This window comes from Uloborus diversus, chromosome 8 (genome assembly GCF_026930045.1).
Source record: "Uloborus diversus isolate 005 chromosome 8, Udiv.v.3.1, whole genome shotgun sequence".
Taxonomy (NCBI): domain Eukaryota; kingdom Metazoa; phylum Arthropoda; class Arachnida; order Araneae; family Uloboridae; genus Uloborus; species Uloborus diversus.
Window position 1 is genome coordinate 9,024,590 of NC_072738.1, and position 19,661 is coordinate 9,044,250.

At 32.4% G+C, this 19,661-nt stretch overlaps 1 protein-coding gene across 1 annotated transcript in view; it reads left to right on the forward strand.

Moving 5' to 3' along the window:
- The window catches only part of LOC129228170 (toll-like receptor Tollo), a 29,970-nt gene extending 11,719 nt beyond the window's left edge, over window positions 1–18,251 (forward strand). The window contains exon 2 of the mRNA XM_054862822.1: window positions 18,126–18,251. The gene's annotated coding sequence lies outside the window, so the exon portion shown is untranslated. The remainder of the gene's footprint in view (window positions 1–18,125) is intronic.
- The last annotated feature ends 1,410 nt before the right edge of the window (window positions 18,252–19,661 follow it).

The window sequence follows — 19,661 nt, forward strand, 5'->3', positions numbered from 1 at the left end:
GACCAAGCTTCTTGTGTTAAATAATTTAACATTCATTTCTCTTCTAATTTCAATAAAAGGAAATTACATTGAATCCACATAACTTCGAATGTGATTCAAAGTTTTTCTACAATATTCATGAAGCAAGGACTGCTTTAATGCGCAAGTAAAGAATCCTTTTAATTTATTAAATTGCAATAGCAAACTACATGCCTTCTATTTTGGTAGTCGAATAAAATACTTCACCCGAAAATGCGTCTATCACTAATTTCGCATTCGATTATAAATTTCAGAATCAATTTACGATTCTTTCCGCGACTATTTCATCGATTAAAGTTTTGAGCCAAGCGTTCATTAAAGAAAAAAATCTTTAAACCCAAAAACGGAAAACATTTTATGGCATTTAACATCACATTTGCTGTTTCAGTAAAGGTACTTGGAACTCGAGGTTCTTTACTACGTTACATGCCAAATAAAAATCTTCTTCCACTAAGTGCTGTTACAACTGCTAATTATCGTATTGTATATATTTAATCGTAACTGGATTGAGTATTTTTAAAAAAAGTGCGAAAAAGAGATGTTTAGAGGTAAATGTTTTCAATAAAAAGTTTTTTGTTGTTTTACAACAAGAAAAAAAAGCTTTTTTTACTCCACTTGAGATTCTAGTGGATACTTTTAGCTCCTATTTTGGTGTTTTAGATGTCAGCTAACAGTGATGTACACCAAGCATCCCGATGATGAATCTTTTAATCAATTAGAAACTTCCTGCGTGCTTCCGTAACTGTTTCAACTACTAAAATTCAGCTCTAAGAGGTTTCTTAAACAGACAGTGAGTGATTCCGAGACAGGATAGTTGAGAAAAAAAGCATTTAAAAAAAAAAGCAATCAACGCATCATTTGACCTTTCATTAAAAATTTAAACTCTTAATTTTTTGACACATTTATTACGGAACCTTTGACACTGGAATAAAATATTCAGTTCTTGATTACTATTAGAACTAATAATTTTCTACCTTTTAGCAAATATACTGCGTGTAAAAAAAAAATGTTTCCACAAGTTGATTTTACACAATTTAAAAAAAGAGATTGTAACTTTTTAAATTGGAAAAAAATATTTTAAAATATTCTTCTAGTTCGAAGCATTTTACTTTCAAGTATTTATACTTTCAGTTCTTATTTTAGAGTTTAACGTATCAAATGGTAAACGTAGCGACGAAGTGCAGCAAGCATGTCTAGTTATTAATCAATTTATTACATTTTGCGTCTTTTATCAAATGCCTCTTAACAACTAGAGACTAAGAAACAATAAAGGTTAGAAAACCTCATGATTCTAAACAATTAACGTAACCTTTGAACTTCCACTGAAAGTACTAGATTATTTTACCACTTTTGTCGACACTTTGAAACTAGCTAAGACTTTACCCGATAAGAAATGCGAATATCCACTTAATCTCTACCTTATCATAAAACCAACAAAGCGTCTTAATGCTTTAAGGTTTTTTTAGCTTTCACTATTCTCTAAAATGAGATGTTAGTTATTCTCAAACAAAAATTAAAATAATGATAATAATCTCATGTTCTTTGCACTTCGACGAAACAGCGTCCACCCTAAAACCAACCCTATGCGTAGGCTTCATTTAAGTGGCGACTTTTCATCACTGGGCCAAAATGTCTGATTATTGATGAATGGTAAGAATCCCACCCGTCACACAATATGGGCGGACTGCCCCCCTCCCCACGTCTTATCTCGAATGTGCGTTTTCAATGGTTTTCCGCCATCATTTGATACTTAGTGTTCGAAATAGAAACGCCCTGAAGAAAATAGATCTGTGACAGCTTTTACAAAAGGGCTCTCATATTTCGGGCACATGAAAGAGTCTTTCGTAGATATTAAATTTCATGAGGGTATTACTCAAATTGGAAGATTTTTTTGCAATTTTTATATTTTTACTGTCTAACTACAAGCATTTTCCAGAAGTGATTTCTTACTAATTCTTCTATTCTCAAAAAGGCTTTCTTACGTAACAAGAATGGTAACTGTATGCATTTAATATGCATTCAATGTTTTATATTACAATAAAAAACATTCGTAAAGAGCTTCAATAATTTGAATTATCTGTAAACACAAGTGAGAAATACAAAATAAAGATTCTTTAATTTCAAAGGTCTGCAAACTCGACGCTTTGTAATTAAGAAAAATACGAATCAGTGTTTAGTACTTTCAATTTAAGGAAAACAATTTCAAGTTTTTATTTCATAATCCCCATCAAAAAATAACAGTTTACCCTGTTTAATGCAAGACATCTTTTAAAATTACGTAGTGCGTGGTATGTTTTAAACTGTAATGTGCTTTTTCTCCCCTAATAAATAATAAGCGGCACTTTCTAACGTAATATTTTTTGTGTTATGAGGAACGTTAACAAAAGCTCTGACCGAGCCAGCCTAAATTAAACTTTTGTTTTAGTAGAAAATCCGAGTTCGTCAGTACGTATAATTCATCTTCTTCTTTTGTTTTTGACATTAATTTTATTTTCGTTGAAAAATGCTTCTTATAAGTTTAAATTAGTTATTCCTCATTTTAATCTGATAAGCAAATTATCACGAAACTAAATCTCGTTCTATCGGACTTCGCAATTGAGACAAAAGAAAAATTATCGTTTAGTTAGCAACGCGAACAATATGAATCACATGTTTCGCTGCAATATATTTCTGTTCATGAAATTTTCACAAAGGCGATAATTCTCAGTTCATCTGTAACTTTAGACGTAAGCAAAAGTCGTCGGCAATGTGTTAAAGTTATATTATCTACAAAGGAAAGTCGCTATAAATCCTCATGTCATAAGGAATAATTAATAAATAATACTCTTCAGCTCAAAAGCATTGGTAGCAGTTACACACCAAAGCTTCAGTTTGGTATTTTGCGGATGTGCAAAGAATTTTATTGTAAAAGTGTGTACAGTACACCTTAAATAACTGTTTTCGTCATAAGAGGAGAAAATTTTATGAATTGATTTTGTATTCTAGCCACCAAAGCCCTTAAAAAGTCCAGAAATGATGTTAAAACAGCATCTTATGACGTTCGGAACGCCCATGTGCTTGAATATCTATGTCAGGGATGAATTCTTAGATTATTTTGTTCCGAAACATCAATATTCAGAAATAATTGAATCTGAATCCGCGAAAAATTTTATGCGAAAGAGAAAGTTCTTTTTCTTTAAAGCCACGGCACTAAACAACCCCTATACACATTCAGACACAAACATAAATAGTTCACAATTTTGCCCTTTGGAAATCACGGAGAATAATTTAAAAAATTTCGAGGAATCGTAAGTCCAAGGATCCCGAATTCATGTAGATGATCGATTTGCCCTTTTGGATTGCCCACATACTAGTACATACTCTTACACATACATGCATGCCTTATCATACCTGAATCTATCCATACACATCCACAATTGTGCTTTAAAATCATGATCAAACTAGTGATGGGCACAATCGAGTTCTCATAATCGAATCACTCGATTTTTCAGGATCACTCGAGAACTCGATTATCAGATCTCGAGTTCTCGAGTATCACATCTTGAGTTCTCGATTATCACATCTTGAGTTCTCGATTATCACATCTCGAGTTCTCGATTATTAGATCTCGAGTTCTCAATTATCACATCTCGAGTTCTCGATTTTTAGATCTTGAGTTCCCGATTATCACATTTCGAATTCTCGATTATTAGATCTTGAGTTCCCAATTATCAAATCTCGAGTTCTCGATTATTAGATCTTGAGTTCCCGATTATCACATCTCGACTTCTCGATTATCAGATCTCGAGTTCCCGATTGTCACAGCTCGAGTTGTCGATTTCAAAAGATCTCGATTAACAAGCGCTCGAGTTCTCGATTTGGAAAGAGCTAGATCATCAGATGTGCTCGATTCCCGAGAGATTGACTCTCAAAAGTTCTCGATTATGCCCATCACTATATCAAACACTGCTCCCGGTCACGCCCGCTCGTAACTACACGCGTTCTAATCTTTCAAAAAAGCCAGACATACTCGAACATGCAAATGCATGCACATCAACCTAATCATACTTGAATCGATCCATACAAAATTTTCTTCGAAAATCATGATCAAACATTATCTACACGCTTCCGGTTACGCCCGCTCTTGCAGAGGAAAAGCCAGACAACAGCTTTGCAGATCCAAAAAAAAAAAAAAAGGAAAACACCAACAACCTTTAGGAACTTCACTTTAATGTGTTTGTAGCCGCAAAATTTATTAATAGCACTTACTTAATCTCCTGTTTTAATGCAAAAGATACAAACTGCGTTAAAACCCTTCCGCTAAGCTCTCCAAAGTTACGAGTTCCCATTATAAGACTGGAAACACCAGCGCAATAATCTATTTGCTGTAACAGCATTTGGGCTTCAATTTGAATTCCGCCACAATTTCTTCAGCTGCGAATAAGTTTTCGGTATTTTTATGATTATCTCCGCCAAGAAAGGTAACTGACCGTTTTATGGGCGCTTCATAGTCATTGTCTTTGGGTAAAGACACCTGTTACATGCCGAGAATGGATCACTCTGTTGTTACTATGGAAATAAGGATTTATCTAAAGCTTATTTTATTGGTTTTTAAGTAGGTATTAGGTGGAGTTGTTACTTACTTAGATTCAGTTGATGCTTCCAAATCAGATTTGATGTTCTTTTTTTGGTGTTCAATCTTCTTATTTTTTTGGGGATTGTCTTTTCTTTTTTCGTACCTTATTAACAGTTTTCTTTTTTATTGGATCACTTTTTGGTCATCACTTAAACGAAGGCTGTTAATGGCTTTCTGCTTTCTTTTACTGAATCGAATCTGCGTTTTTCAAAGTGGGAGAGAAGTCCTGCAAACATCAACGCGTAGTGAATGTAGCAAAAGAATTTTTTTTGAGCGAGTGTGGGCATTGTACAGGGGCGCTTCGATGGGAGGTCACAGAAAGTTGCTGCGACCTTCCAAAAATTTCCTTTTTTGGCAAACTCTGACACTTCGGAAAGTTTGGGAATCTAAGTGGCAATTTTTAAATGTCGGAATGTCTCTTTTCATGACTACTGTTGTGCCCATACCCGTACTTTTGAATTTGGCAATATTTAGAGGTTCATTCGGCAAATTGATAGCTTCCGCTCTCCCAAAAATTAAAGTTCGCGCCCCCCATGGTATTGTGTTCAGAAAGTCCTTAAAGTAATAAATTATAACAGATTGCACTTTTATCTTCATGTAGCTTGAAATTGATACAGATAAACGACATTATTAGAAGAATGAAATCAAATAAAAAAAAATATTTTAATTCTATAATTTTTTTTTTCTAAACGTTCTAAAAAGTTTCAAAACCTTTCTTTCTACCCGTTATTCCTCGAATTGTTTCTTGATATTCAAATAATGGTAAACCTATCCAAAGACATCCACTTCCAATTCTTCGGGATTAATATCACTCTTTATTTCCTTTCTTTTTCGTCTTCCTTTCTTTCTGCCTTTTTTTTTTAAAGAAAAGTAAAGAACCCCGTGAAACGTTTCTTTTTTGTTGCTGAGACACGCATTTTTCACAAGAAGTGACCCAAGATATCTAATTACTTGTCAAACACGACTCATAAAAAATCTCTTTCCCAAAAGCCACATGGCGATTTCTAGGTCGTTAATGCCCTTTGCTAGAAAATTAGTTTTAACATTGTTGAAACTACATCCGGTCGTATACTTTCATTAAGAGAAATGGCAAAGAAAGACAGAAATATCCCCTTATTAGTTCTGACTAAGCACTGAAACACACATTATTCTCATGTTTTTACGAAGAACTTTGCTGTATAGCTTCGTACTAAACTGCTCTTCTATATTGTTCTTAATTGCAGGATGTTAAAATTCAACTTCTAAGATTTTTTTTTCTTTGACTCTTTTAATGGAAATGTAATTATTCCCAACTACATGACGTCCCAAATTCATCCTTGTCGCCTTTTCTAATTATATTTGATCGATTAAAATTACGATTTCTAGCTTAATAGCTTTCTTTTCTTTTTTTAAGTTTAACTTAAGCGAAGGGCATCATTAGCATTTTTTTTAAAATTATAAGTCGAACGCTTCTTTAGTTTCGCATGTCTTTTTACATGTTGTATTGATATTCAAGGAGTACAGGTTAAAAATATTCAATTAAACGTGGTATGTTATGAAAAATGCGGAATTTAGATAAAATTTATGATTAGGTTAAAAATATAGACTACAAAAAAAAAAAAAAAAAAAAAAGAAGATGATTAATACTTTTATATCATTGTTTTCAAACCAGCATTAACGTTTTAAAAACGAAGAGGGAGACGTAATTGGCGGATTTAAAATTCAATTTATATCCTCGTAACAATTGATTATATCCCATTTCATGAATTAACATGATTTCGACACATTTTTATGATGAATTTTTATTCTTGAAATTGTAGTTGATCTCATTTATCAATGTCTCAATGAAATTTTATAATTTTGTTCAGTAAAATTGGGAAAAAGAATCTGATTGACAAAGAATTACCGCTATTAAATTAAACATCGAGAGATTGAAATATTTGAATATATTTTTTAGTTCTAAGAACAAGTTTTCAATACATTTCTTTTTTGCTAGGTTTCCCACTAAAGTATTTGTATTTCAATGTCATTTTCATTTTTTCTCCTTCATATATCGGTATTTTTGAGACCACAAGTTGGAATTCTAACATGTTCAAAGCTATTGATATGTTTTTTAATTCACTGATTCTTCATTTCTAAAAGTATTTAATATCCATAGAAAACAACTTTTGATGGGTTTCCGGACTATCAAAAGCGCTGTTGAGCTTTATATGCGCTTTTGGTGACAGTCATATGCGTTTTTTAAAATTCTGTTGTGCTTTTTATAACATCATTAGGTTTTTACACTTGCGATTCCATATATTGTATTTTTCATCCATGTTTATTGATATTTTTAATGACACTACCGTATTTCTTGATAGCCATCCGATATTTTTTGTGAAATTGTCAAGGTATTGGCAACGCATTTTGTTTCTTTTGACACTCCATATAATTTCGGTTTCATTACTTGAAATTGTCACGGACCTAACCACATCCACGCGTTTACCGAATTCTCCATGCACAATCATCGAAACACAACGTTACCAGCACCACAAACTTTAGAAGAAATCGACGCATACATTGCACCCCTGCAACATTTACAAAACCGAAATAAGCATTTTCTTAGTAATATTACCGATTTCGCTTTGGCATCCTGTTTACCTCCAAAGTTGAAATACATCTAAAATTGTTCCCTTTCCTTCAGGAGATTAGACTTCTTTTTGTAATTTAGGATTTTTGTCCTTTGTTTCGTCTGATCTTCGCTCTGTTTTAATTGTTTTAAAGTAGCTCACAATTATTCTTCTTTTTTCCCTTTTGGCTTGTTATTCAAAATTTGAAACTTCGTTTATGTGTTTATTCAGCTAAACTCTTAAATTTCTAGAAGTTTTGTGTACTTTATTCTCAATGAAATTCCTCCTTTTCTTTGGCATTTTTTTCTATTTATCGACAATTGTTTGGCGCACTATAGGATATTAAGTTTTTGCCCCAATAAATCCAAAATACAACTATACAACCAACCAACCAACCAACAACCAAAGTTGAAGAAATACAGTAACTACTTTTGTAGACAAAGTCAGTATCATTTGTAGATTTTAAGTTGGTGATCATTGGTAACATTTAGAATCGCAAATTTCCTAGCAGACGTGTATTTTGTTGGACTCTACGTTGCTCACCCACCTCTTTATTTTGCCAATTCCCTTCCTTACTTTTTTAAAACAGAAGTACATTGTATTCCATCATTACAATGTTCAAAACAAGCTGCAATTCAACAACCTTTGTTCCAGCAGGTTTCCGCGTTCTGTCCAGAAGACCCTGGTGGGTATTTTATGGGCATTGACAGCACATGAAGATTCAAAGTTACAGCCATAAATTAAACTTTTGTTGATTTGAGATTTCCTTCTTCTAATTCTATTTCAGCATGCGTGTAATGCACCTCATAAAACTTGACGTGACGTGCTTTTAACAATTGAAAATGCACGCATGTAGTCGGAAAACCTTAACTTCTACGGCAATTTAATGACTCTTAATGATTTCTGCTATTCATTTAGACCTGCATGTTAGGATGTCCTTTACAAAATAATTTCTTTTGAACGTACCCGACTTACGCTTTTAGTTTTTAAAACACAAGCTAATCATCTCTCTATCATGTGTATAAAGTTGTATTCATTGAAGACTCTTGTAGCATAATGGAACGGTTTGTGTGTATCTGTTTAAGTTTTTAGATTTAAGTGATTAGATTTGTCATATAGTCTTCAAATTATACGTTACCGGATATGATTTCGAAAATTCGAAATATATTTCATTAAGTGACTAGCCGGGTTTATTTTTAACGTTACGGAAATGTCATGCAAATCCATATTTGAAATTTGTTAGCATTTCAACAGTGTTTCTCGTAACATATTTTCGTTCCCCCTGCCCCTGCAATGAATCATAGAAGTCTTTAAATTATTGTTTGTTATGTTTTCATTATTTTAATATTTGGAAAGTTTTTCCTCCTTTTCTACACGTTGGCGTCATCGGCCGGATTAGCGTACATCATGTATATTTATTTGTCATTGATTCTTATTTGTCAGCTCCTCGGGCAAACAGTTAAGCAATTGGTTTCTTAACTATACTCTGTTCACGGAAAAGATGAATCGAAAGTAGACAAACAGATCTCCATAAGGTTTGCCACTATGCCACTAGTAAGAAATTTCTCTTGGGGGAGAAAAAAAAAAGAAAAAAGTAAACCAATTGTATTCGTATTCACCATCTTCTTGGCGCCAATTTGTTCTTTTCCAAGTCAAGTACTTGATAGACGTTTTAGCTGCCACATTTCCAGTTTACAACTTGTCTTTCTCTGCCGTGAACGCAGTATAGAAGGCCCCGATTTTTGCTTTTAGTAGCTATCTTGTGAGACATGGAAGTGGAGTGTTTATAGTGATACGTCTGAAACCTATTTCTAATGAAAATTCACACTCATTAAACTTTATCTAACATAAAGTGGATGAAATGCATGATCGTTCTATTAAAAAAAAATCGCTGTAGATGATAGCGGGACTTTTGTGTGCATGAACCTTTTTTCCCACATAAACCTAGGTAGACAAACAACAACCGCTTTGTCAGCTGCGAGTTAAACAAATTGCGTGATCGTAGTTTTCTCGTTTTCCGGAATAAACGTGCAAATGTCATCTTTCTGAATTGCTTTCGAGAAAGAATTTTTTTCCAAGCCTAAGGTATTAGTTTTCAACTTCCTTTTTTCTCTTCGACCACATATGCGTTTTTCACACCAACGGTAACCTCAAATTTAACGACCCTCTTGGAGGGGGGGGGGATATGGTCACACCACAAACCTTTCATTGTATATTAATTCTCGATAACTTTCAAAGAGGCTGCTTAAAACCTTCGCGCTATTGAAGTTCGAGTTATGAAAAGTTTCTAAATCCTTCTTCAAGAGTTTGGGATCCAATGAGAACTTCGAAAGAAAGGAATATTCGAGTTATAAATCTTCGGTTATCAGACTAGGATTAGCAACATTGCATAAAAATAAGGGTTCTGGGAGTCCCAAAATTTCTAAAACTCTCCTTCACTGCGCCTCTGTATCCGCGAGTGAATGAATTTATATTCTGATTGTTTGGTTACTGACTTCACCTGGTCATTTCGCAAAAAAAGTCGCGTGGATAGTAAAATGAGTATGACATTTCTTGGATGCTCTGCCCTGAAAATATCATAGAGTTTGTCAAAATTCTGCGTAATGTAATCAAAAGAAATTTTTGCGCTATTAAAACCAACAAACAATAATTTTTGTTATAATGCTCGAAAATGTAATGAAAATTGCATGTGCGTGTTCTCGCGTAGCGTGGAACCTCTTCTTCAGTGTGAGGAATGAAGAAATAATGGTATGTATGTAATGTAGTAAAGATAGCTTTGTATAGAAATTCTGTGCATTGTTCTCTAGTTTAACCTTCAGAAGGATTAAATGAGTCAACATTTGATCGTATTTAAATTGCACTTAAAAGAAAAATTCATTATCTTTGATGGCTACATATTTAAGTTCATGGTTTAATGTTTTCGTAGTTTTCAGTATGTTTATACTATTTGTGAATTCATCATTCGGAAACATGCAGTCGGACAACGCTTTAAAAGTTTCATGAAAAATTTCTCTAAAGAATCAATTTATTATCGAGTGACTTTATTTCTAATATTATTCCCTTCTACAATGATAGCTCGTACTTCGGAGAAACTGTTCTCAACTGCGACAAAGCTATATCATTCGTAAAGCAATAAGGGAATTTCCCAAACCTCTTACAATAGTTTTGGATATTTCCAGAATGCTTGTCTTAGTAATTACTCATTTACTGATCAATAAATTAAGAGTAACCCTAGAATTATTTACCATCATCGGTAAATTAGAGGCAAACTTAAACTCAGAGGATTAATTCCAGTCTTCTAATTCAACAATCAGGTGGTGGGTAAATCATTTTCCATCACAAGGATAATTTCCGTTCAAATTACTAACTGGAATATTCGCGATACCTTGTCTGTTTCAAATACTAATTTCCTTCTACGGAAGAAGTAAAATTTTTTGTGAAATGTGTGTATAAAACTACTTACTTTTATCAGCTTCGGTATTTACTTGAGCATATTCATCAAGCATTTATTCAAAATTTATTTGAAAAATGTGTTTTTTTTTTTCAAAGTTTGCAAGCGGTAAAAGGGGAAGAAAGTGAAATAATCTAAGGCATCTGCAAAGAACAAAAACTGCTTCGAAATTGCAACGATTTTAGTTTGTGTGTGCTTAAAATATTTTGTGAAAACGTTAATGAAATCCATTAGCTATTACAAAATGGACGATAATACACTGAAAGTTGAATATAAATTTACTCTACGCTATGTCAAAGAACAGACTTAACTTGTATTTAAATTTTTTAAAAATATATTATTTTTGAAATTATCTTTATTTATGTTTTTTTTTTTAAAAGTTGCAACGATTTCGTCGAAATTTGTTTGTTTTCAAAGCATTGTATGATTTATCTCAAACAATTGTGTTAATGGACAGCAAACTGCTGAGAGCTGAATATAAGTTTATTCTGTATACAAAATCCCTTGAGAGAGTATTTTTTTTTTTAATTCTTTGTTCCGTGCGCTTTTTTACGTTCTTTGAAACTATAACGATCTTCTTGAATTATATCTGATTTTAAAGTACTTTTCTAGGCAAATAATATATTTTGTCGACAGACTCACAGTTTAATTATCCTAAAACGGACACAAATTTACTAAAGTTCGATCTATAAAATAAAATTAAAAAAAAAAAACAGATTAAAAAAATTAATTTGAAATTTGATATCTTGAATTCAAATTATGTTTTTCGCAATCACGAGTGTGTGTATGTAGGCGTGTGTGTTTGCGTGTGGGGGTATGTGTTTGTGTGTACGGGTTATGTGTATGTGTGTGTAGGCATGTGTGTTTGTGTGTCGGGGGGTATGTGTATGCGTCTGTGTGCAGGCATGAATGTGTGGGTATTTGTGTGTATGTGTATGTTTTTGTGTGTGTATGTGTGGGTGTCTGTATGTATGCGTGTGTGTATGTGTGTATGTGTTTGTTTGTGTGTGTGTGTGTAGTTGTGTATGTATGCGCGTGTGTGTAGGACATGGATGCGACCTGGAGACGGCTTTCGCTAGAGGTGCAGTATCGTGAGGAGCCCGTTGACGGTGATGGTGCGGAGGGTGGCGGTGGGAAAAATCAAAGGAACGCCAAAAACAGTCAAGTGAGAACAATAAGCAATCGTAATTGCTCAAAAAAAAAAAAAAAAACCGAGCACATTAAACTTATCTCATGATGCCTAAAAATTTAGGAAATACACGATCGTTCCGTTTAGAACTAACTATAGGTACTGCAGACGATCGTCGCGGGAATCAACTTGGAACTACATGAACTACGAGACGTGTGGAACAGCGGCTTCGTCAGCATCGCTTTGCCGCCTTTCTCTAATATCAGCTCCGCTAGTTGCTCACAAACAAGTTCTCGGATTAAACACCAGTGAAAGCTTAAGTTATTTTCCTACTTCTTTTCCCTTATTTCAAGGAAAATTTAATAGGGTATGCAGTTTGTCGTTCACATAATTGTTACGGAAATATCTGTAAACGTGTCAAAAGCTTTAATAAGCATAATATAATCTCAACAATGTCGATGAAAAATTATATTTCATGAAGATCTTGTTTAATTTTTAATGTTTTCCTTATACATAATTCGTTTTCGCATCAATTTATGATAACTCAATTCTGTTGGAGGTTAAGCTAAAGACGAGTTTAATAACGTATTAAAACTTTTAACCTGTAATTATAATTATAAGGCGAAAGTTAAGTTGTCGATCCAAGCATAAAAATCTATACTTCAAACTATACTAAACCAATTATAACTATATCTAAAATTCATTGATTATACGGTATTATAAATCTGTTAGAAGTTTCTCGATACTATTTTTGAATAACGGGTTTCTGACAGTTATAATTTATAGTAAGTGTCAGGTTTCAATTTTCTATACATCAACGTACATAATTTATTAACTATGGGTAATTTTATCGGAGCTATCTACGAAAACATCCGCAATTTAACTAATATATATGGATTCAAAAATTTGTTAGTGAAAGTTTTAGTTTCTTAATAAAGGTCAATCTTCAGCTATCAATCAAGGAATAAAACTATGCTTAAAAAAGTTTAAAACTTACCATTTTAAAAATAAATTTGTTGCACATAAACGATTTAATAGAAATTATTTATAAATATGTAGGAAATTTTGCGATATTTTTTCTCAATAATCAGTGCTAGTTCTAATACGTATTTAATTCTACTCAACTTAAGCTTATAATGCTGCTAAAGGAATTCCGATTCCTTTTGTAAAAGCAAATCTTTTTAAAGGTAAATAAGTATTCTTGTAAAAAAAATGAGGCCGATAAATGTTTTACATCAGTTGCTATTTTGAAACGAAATATGAATTACATGTTTTCTTTAAGATCTTTTTTACAGCAAAATATATGAACTAAAACCATTTTTTTTGCGAGACGGCAGTAAATAATAAAAATCCGATTTTCCTACTGCTAAAAGGTATTTATAAACGGATTAAATTTTTATTTTGTTATGCTTTTTAAATCTGTTTTTATTCTGTCTTTTAAAACATTGATTAATCAATTAAATGTATCGGAAAACATTTACAGATATTCGATAGTGTTTTTCTTTTAATTTTGAAACTGACGTTGAACGTAAAAGCTTCGAAGCTGCTGTATGAATTTCTTTTGTCTGCCTCTTCGAGCATGGGTCAAATCGCTTTTCCGTCACAAAATATGTCTTTTGTACGAATTTTTTTTCATGGCCATTTATTACATGCGCCTGCTTGGAGTACTAAAATATTAAGGACACGGAAAATTAACGCTCTATAAAGTAGAATTTTGATTTGAATCACATTTATTGACAACACAGTGATATTTGTAAACCAAGATAAAGAAAATAAAAATCTCCACAGCATTTTGCTGCTCCTTCGTTCAAAAAAGAGGACTCCAAACAGCAACAACGAAGTGTTGCCAAACAAGTAATAGAAATGTTTAAGAGAATCAGATATTATCAGCAGATTATAAATTAAATAAATGTTTAGACTGCCTTAATATGGATGCGATTTTCATTTTGCACTCAAAAAATTAATTCATCTCTCTCTTTCGAAGCACTTACATAATTCTAAAGTGTCATTAATGGTGAAAATCTGAGAGGAAAGGCTTTTAAATCGATTTTTATTGTATTTACTGCCAGATAAGTTGATGCGATGTTCATTGTGCGGAATTGTAAATTGAATCAAAATTCTTTAATTTGTATGTAATTTCAAATTATTTGACGCTCGATGCATGTTTCAACACGTACAACGTACCTTGAGCATTCAACTCAAACCTTGACCATGTTTGCAACTTAAGAAGCATTTCGACGTTAACAGTTATCTTTCACAATACTGAAGCAGCTAATAAGATATTTGTTTGAAATGTTGTTTATTTATTGACACCATTATTATCATTTTCGTTGACTTTCGGTTGCATAAATGGCGAAATTCCTCAGTCAGAATATTTTCTTTCATCCTTCTCTTTTTCGTTTAAAAATTTATTTCGTGCAACTTTTCTACATTAGTTAATAATTATTTTTTCAATAAGTAATTTTTCTTAAATTTTACTTAAATTCAAAATAGTTGAAGCACGTGGTATTCTCCAAATCATACATACCTTAACGAACATTCAACTCAAACTTTGGCTCTGTCTCCAACATTTGATGCGTTTCGTCGTTAAAGATGATCTTTTACAAAACGCAAACAGCTAGAAGGGATGGTTATTGAGGCAGTTTTGTGTCTGGCGAATTATATTTGACGATTACTGCTATTCCTTTTATTTGAAGTCCACCTCAAATGTACCGTGGCGAAGCTCTTTGCAAGATTAGTAGTAAAAGTACATTTTCTTATTTCCGAAAGAGTTGAGATGTATTGCTGATGGTACGTTGCGTGTCGGTTTATTTTTTCCGCAATCGATTTTTAACATGGAGCATGCTGCTTAGTTTTACTATCTCCTGAGATATTGCACAATTTGACTGCTTTACACAGGCTATTGCACAGCTTTCAGCTAATTGTTTCAATCGATTTTTGAAAGTTGAATGAAATATTTGTACATCGGTTCTCTTGACGGGAACTGTTTTTTTTTTCTTTTAACTTTAAGGTAGACCTAAAAGCTAATAACAGTATAATATGCTTAACCACAAAAAAAAAAAAAAAAATGTTAATTATTTTTTCCGAGAATAGCGTGGGAATCAGTTTCTTTGCATTTTCGAATCAACTTTCACTTGCAAAAAGAACACTTTGTTTAAATTAAAAACGAATATGTAATATAGCATTTACAAAATTAATGTCTTTTCAAAGAAATAAAATATAAACTCCTTTTGAACAACCACACCATTACAAGTGTTTTCTTATAAATAGGAAGCATATGCACTGCAGTAAACAAAAGTATACATTGTTATCTTATGTTCTTCATTGACTACCTTAAGTTTCAATTTTCAAATAAACTAGTAACAAAAGCATTGTAGCGTAATTTGCGTGATATTTTCTTAAAAATAAAGATGTAATTTTATTTTACTGAAAAATTGAACTTCAGAAAAAATCAGGCACATGAAAATCGCCATAGTGGCGTAGTCGGTAGAGCAGGAGGCTACCGTACCGAGCTCCGGGTTCAAATCTCGCCAAGGCCGTGCTTAACCAATGAGTAGTACATGGAATGGTCTGTCTTCTTACTTACTGTTGTTTCATCAATGTCCCTCATTTTTTCAGATCTATATTTTTCCTATTTACAATACAAGGCATTTCATTCGAAATTTTTAATATTTGAAGCATGTTTGTCAGGATTCAGAGCTATATACGTAATTACATTTTTTACTAACGTACTGCTTTTACATTATTATTATTATGATATATTATTCATGATCTGTTTTAGGGAAAAAATAGTGTCGCAATATTATCAGCAGATTTCATTGTTTTCTATTTGCATTACGAGTCAAATTTTCAAAAATTTGACTCATGTTTGTCAGCATTCAGAGCTGTATCCTTACACTTTCTTACATTATTAATGATCTGGTTTTGTGAAAAAATAATGTCAAAATATTATTAGCAGATTATGAATTGAATTAATGCCCAAAATGACGGGTTTCCATTCCATGAATAACGTCATGTTTGTGCTTCATCAAGTTTCATCCACAAAAAATTAACATTTATCGACGTAGTCATGGAATGAAATGATGTCACTCTCAAAACGACATGTCTCTTTCCAATAAGCTACTATTTCAATTATTACGTCATTTTTGCTTCAATAAAATGAGAGCACCATTTGCTCATTTTTTATGAGTATGACGTCATAATAGAAGAAACTTCCCATGTGATTCACATGTTTCAACTAATACATGACAATCAATGATTTTTAGAAATGAAATTTCATGTGTACGTCTCTAGCATACATAAAACTTGCTGTCTGAAACCTTTATTTTAATGCTGTGTTTTTCAGTTTTGTTTGTAATGATACTGTTATTCAAAATGAGGGCTTGACTCGAGAAACTCGTGGATTATTATCTAGGAGCAATTTTTTAAATTTTATTTAGTTGCTTCTGTGCTAAAATATCAGTATAACAAATAATTATTAGTTATAATACCAATGACGAATAATTATTGGTTTCGTTGATTATTATCAACGCAAATGAAGCACAACTCAAAGTTATATACATAAGAGGTTTTTTTTTTAAAAAAATCTTTGTTTTGAAGTTTCAGAACAACTTTAAACCGCGAGTTATTTTCGTTCGGAGAATAACTCGCTTTTGCAACTAAATTCAAAACAGATGTATGACAGTTAAAAGCCTCAATAGTTCAAAGCTAAATTGGTTTTCAAATAAAATCGAGTTCAAATGAATCGCAACTTTGGATCCTAGTTGAGCTTTGAATATTTTATGTCAATTTTTTAGAAATAGAAAACAAAAATGTCAATTTGTTTTCTGTTTCTATCGGGTAAGCAATGAAAAGTTTATTTATTATGAACTGTCTATTGGATGATTTATCAGAGCTTAATTCGGACGCTGAAAGCTTCTTGCATTGATCAAGTGAAATGCAGTGATAATGCTCGGCCCCTACTTCATGACGTAGCAAGCATTTTAGTTTACTAGAAATGAGTTGTTGAAGAGCTCCTGTAAATGTGATATGTGAATAGACTTCGACGAACAATCATTTGCAGCTATGGAGGACTGAAAAGTGGATTAAATCGGCATTAGTAAATGAAGTGAACTAGTAATAATTGGTTCATTATTTTAGAATTATTTCGAAGACTTTTTTTACAAAATTTTTTCAAAAACAGATCCTTGTGAATTGCTAAGCCTTTTGGTATTGTGCCTCAGTTGGAGGGGAGAAAAAAAGGAATGACCTTATTTTTTAAAAATTTATATACTCATTTTATTAGTGACAACCTCAAATTCTTATTCGGAAAATCTATTAATCTTGTGCTGTACGTCCAAGCAATAAGCTTGATTTCATTTGCGAACAATTTGAAATAGTTAAATGAGTCTCAGTTTTTGAAGAAAATGCTGCATAATTTTATAATAATAATATGAATATGACAAAAAATGATGTTAAGATAACTAAATCATAGTTAACTTAGTCTTATTTTTATGCTTGAAACTAAAAATACGAAATAAGATTATTTTAATGCAGAGAAGATTTTTGTCTTGAGATCCCGTCTGTTCTGAAATTACAAATGTTACAGATCTTGAATAAAATAATTGTAGCATACTCCATTACATATTTTCAAAATGATACATCAAAATGTTTGTTTCATTTATTCATGTATTTCTATTTATTCTGAAAAAAATAAATGGATTAGTAGGCCTTGAAATGAAAGAGAAAAAACCCCCGCAAAAATAGTGTAAAATTGTAAAAAATAGTTGTAAAATTGATTTTTCTTCTTTTATAAAAGTGCGAACTTTTTAACTTCTGCAGAATACTAAAATATATTTAATGGTGTCATATTATCTGTTCTATTAACAGCATATTCCTACATGCAAAAATAAAGCACTCGATTAATTTCATTTTATTCATTTTTCTCGAATAATTTCAAAACAGCTATGCTAAGGCTCATCTCCCCCTCAAAAACTCCAAATATCAGTTCCACACGTCCCATTTAAAATGAATCAAAATTCCAGAAACTCGTCAGCACAATACCCAAAACGAACGCAATAGAAATCCTCTCATTCATCCTCATTCCCCATTATCAATGGCGCATAATGGCCGCTGTCATTCCCTTGGACACTGCAAGAAGCCTCTGCATCCAGCGTCTTTTGTAGTAAACACTGCATTGCAAATCTCTAAACCTTTCTGCACTACGCGACTGCCTCTATCGTCTGTTATATAGTGTGTGCCGTTTCTATGTGTTGACGTTACTGTTTGGTCAGTGATATTGAGAAGTACTTGGTTACATATTTTTTTTTCTCATTTTTGTTTCAGTTGTGTACATAAAGTCTGGATGAATAGTCAAGATGAATATATATGTTATCCTAGTCTTTCATTTGATATTTTTCCTATTTTGATGCTAATATAAAGCTTGATAAAGTCTTTAATTGTTGTTCGTTCTTTTTGTCTAAGTGTGTTCATTACATTGATGTGTGGTACAAACGTAGATACATACAGCTGTGCTACTTTTAAAAGTAAGAAAATACCACTTGGTATTTTTTTCAAGTCAAGGAAATACTCCTTGATTGGTTTGCAAGGAAAGAAAATACTCCTTGATAGTTTTTCAAGGCAAGTAAATACTCATTGATAGTTTTTCAAGGAAAGAAAATACTCTTTGATATTTTTTCAAGGCAAGAAAATTCTCCTTGATATTTTTATTAGGCCTAAAAATGCTCCGTTTTTTTTTTTTTTTAAGGGAGTTTTTCAGGAGTAACTTTCGTTTTACAGAAGAGAAATATACGAAAACATTGAAGACCATAATAGTGATCAATTATGGTATCTTAACTTTTTAAGAATGAAATGGAAGATGAGAGGAAAAACTTATGTTTTGGGTCGTTTGAGGTAAATGGAAACAAAACTTTCATCTTTTAACTTTGATTCTTAACTTCTTTTGAATCCATGCAAAGTTAAAAGTTTATAATAACTACTTTCTGAGAGTAATTGGGAATGAAAATTTTTTCCTTTGTAACTTTTCGTTAGGGGATAAAATCCTGTTTACATTTACCCCAGTGTGCTTCGATTTACTCCCAAAACAACAAAACCAAGATTAAATGGAAATCACATAAACCTCACGGGGAATGGATTTCATTCCCCGTGTGGTTTATGTGAGCAGAGAATCTCACTATACACAATCTATTTAGAAGCTTAAAAAGTTTTACACCTACGATACTCAATCGGTGGCCCATAGATAGATGCGAGCTGCTGAACTCCCTAAATGGGATTTAAAATCATTTGAAAAATTAAATTGTGAGCTAAATTTATGTAAAATACACACAAAAGTGCAATGTACACTAAACTAAAATTTAAAAAAGTTTTTGTTGCAAGTTTCCTCACGACAAATAAAACTATAAAAAGTTGGGGTAAGTAATGCTTCGATTTTTGTCCCAACTATAGCTGAAACCCAAATACTTTTCAGTGTCATCTTCTAACTAGGATGACACCTAGGTAGTGGTTTAGAAAACAAGAACGCTCAGAATAGAATATCTTCTTAATCTTGGCTAGTCTTTAATCGCCAGCAGTTTAGTTTTAAAGATAATCACAAGCGTAGTAATTTCCATCTACACAACTGACTATATTGTTTTGATTTTTAACATTTTGAGTGTGACTTAAAATTCCGATTGCTTGTCTCCTTTATTTTCCGTAGTGTTAAATTTTTATTTGAAATACAAAGCGTTAAAATACTGTTGACAGAATTTTGGGACGTATTTTCGATTTTCAGCGTGTGAAATACGCTTGCGATGGCGCTTAAACTGTCTGGGTATGAAGTAAAGTGCCAACAACAGTTGTGGTCCATTTTTAATGTGTTTTGGT